We start from the raw sequence: 2,636 nt of genomic DNA on the forward strand, positions 1-2,636 counted from the left end.
GGGGAGATAAACACCTCAACAGACGGTGACCAGGTGGTTTACAACTAGTCTCACAACAACTTGGAACATAGGATATTAGTTACTCTTATGCTAGATATGTAGTTAAATTGTACATTGGATCTGGAAAACTGGACAAGAGCTAAACAGTGAAGCTTTTATATTTGACTAAGAAATATAGAAGCGTCTTTGTTCCTTTCTAAGCAAGCAAAAAGATAAATACTTAGTGATATGACTCAGAAAATGACACACATTTACCCTTAAGTATAGTCTTGTTAATATTAAACTATCAATAAAGAAACATTTGTTACTTCCTAGCGGGCAAACTATCTTCAGAAATATGTAGTTTCAAAAACTGAAGAATCCTCTAACAACAATGCACAGTCAGGCTATTAAAAGCCAACAGATATGCCTTCCTTATAAGGACATATCCGGGTAGATGAGCTACAAATGGCTGCTACCTAGGTTCCCCCAATCAGAAGTGTAGGTGAGCTACAAACGGCCGCCACACTGTCCTCCAATTAGAAGCTCTCTCTCTCATAAAAAGGTCCGCCCTTCCTGACGTAATGCTGGGGGAGGAGTTAAGCTTTAAAATGAGCGGTTTAGAGACAGAGCGAGACACACAACAAGAAACAACACGACCAGACGCTTGCTTTTTCCCCCTACTGGACGTAAGGACGACGCGTTGAGACGAGCCCCATCGAACCAACGGACAATGAGGAGCCGAGAGAGATGCTTTTAATTGAAGTGAACTTAGTGTGAAACCCACGGTCGATGGCACAGTATCGTAGCATGATTGGGTTTCATTGCACCTTTTTCCATTCAAATCTTTTGTTATTAACGTTGGGATTTCATTAAAACCGGATCCTTACAATAACTTCCTCTCTGTCTCCTCTTTTCACCCGCCGTCTCTCTGTCGTCGCTTTAAACCATTTCCTGGTTTTTGAAAGTACAAAGGCTTTTAGGAGACACAATTCACAACGCAGAGTAGGATCAAGCTGGTTCTGATCCATCAGAACAGAATATAGAACCTTTGTGACTTCAGTATTTCTCTAGAATGAATAGAATACCTTCTGGGGTGGACGCCAAGCCTGTTCACACAACAGCAGGAACTTGCTGCACAGCCTCATGAATTTATTTTCATTGATGAGGCTGGATTCAACCTAAGCAAAACAAGACAAATTCAAATCCAACCCTAACTAACCTTACTGTCATGCACTTGTCGTAATATACTAACCTACACTGTAGCACTCAACACTTTGATGAACATTGTTAGTTACTCAGCTGATAGAGTTGTGCCCTTCCTGATGACTTGTCGTACAGAACTTGTAAGTCGCTTTGGATAAAAGCGTCAGCTAAATGACTAAATGTAAATGTAAATGTAAGACAACGGGGTCGTAATATAATTGGCCAAAGGGCAATTGTGCATGTCCCGGGGCAGCGCGGGGGAAATATCACATTGTGTGCCGCCATAAGCCTTCAGGGTATTCTTGTTTACCAGAGAGGAGATCCGGTACAAGAATCTAGTTCGTTGTTGACTTTTTTTTATTACATTGGATTCCATTTTGTCACAGGAAAGATTTGCCTCTAGGATGAAACCTAGTTATGTAATTTCATCTTTCCTTGTGACAATATTGTCACCCACTGTAACTGAGAAGCCGTACAGAAGACTGTACAAGAAATTCCTTCTGTAATGTACTGATTTCTTTTGATTTCTGTTTGATTGTTTTGTTTTGTTTGGCTTTGGCCATGTAAACGTATGTTTCCCATGTCAATAAATCCCATTTGAATAGAGAGAGAGAGAGAGAGAGAGAGAGAGAGAGAGAGAGAGAGAGAGAGAGAGAGAGAGAGAGTGTGTGTGTGTGTGTGTGTGTGTGTGTGTGTGTGTGTGTGTGTGTGTGTGTGTGTGTGTGTGAGAGAGAGAGAGTTCATCAAAGTGTTGCGTGCTACAGTGTAGGTTAGTTTATTAGGACAAGTGCATGACAGTAAGGTTTGTTAGGGTTAGTTATTTTTTTTTTTTCAGATAATGGTTGAAGAAGTGCGTCTTTAGTCGGCGGCGAAAGATTGGACGGGATTCGGCTGTCCTAACTGGGGTGGGTAGTTCATTCCACCATTGTGGGGCAAGGACTGAGAATAGGCGGCTTCTCTTTGATGACCCTCCCGGAGCTTGGATAGGAGTAGGTCTGAGGCGGCCAGAAGATGCAGAGCGTAGGGGTCTTGAGGGTGTGTAATTAGAGACCATTGACCGGAGGTAGGCGGGAGCGGTTCCCTTTGCCGCACGGTATTCCAGGTCGAGGGCCTTGAAGCAGATACGTGCAGCAATGGGGAGCCAGTGCAGGTCCCTAAGAAGTGGGGTGACATGGGCCGACTTCGGTAGGTTTGAGATCAGGCGGGCCGCTGCGTTTTGAATGAGTTGAAGAGGCTTGGTGGCAGTGGCCGGGAGGCCAGCGAGCAGTGCGTTGCAGTAGTCAAGGCGGGAGATGACTGTTGATTGGACAAGGAGTATTCAAAAGCAAGTATTCATGTCAATGAACGTGTCAGTGTCATCAAAATGAAAAGTCCTGACACCATTGTTTATGAACAAGATAGTCAAATGGCTTTGTCATGTTTTCATTATGACAGATCACTCTGTAAGTGTT

This window comes from Notolepis coatsorum (assembly GCF_963971535.1).
Source record: "Notolepis coatsorum genome assembly, chromosome: 6".
NCBI lineage: Eukaryota > Metazoa > Chordata > Actinopteri > Aulopiformes > Paralepididae > Notolepis > Notolepis coatsorum.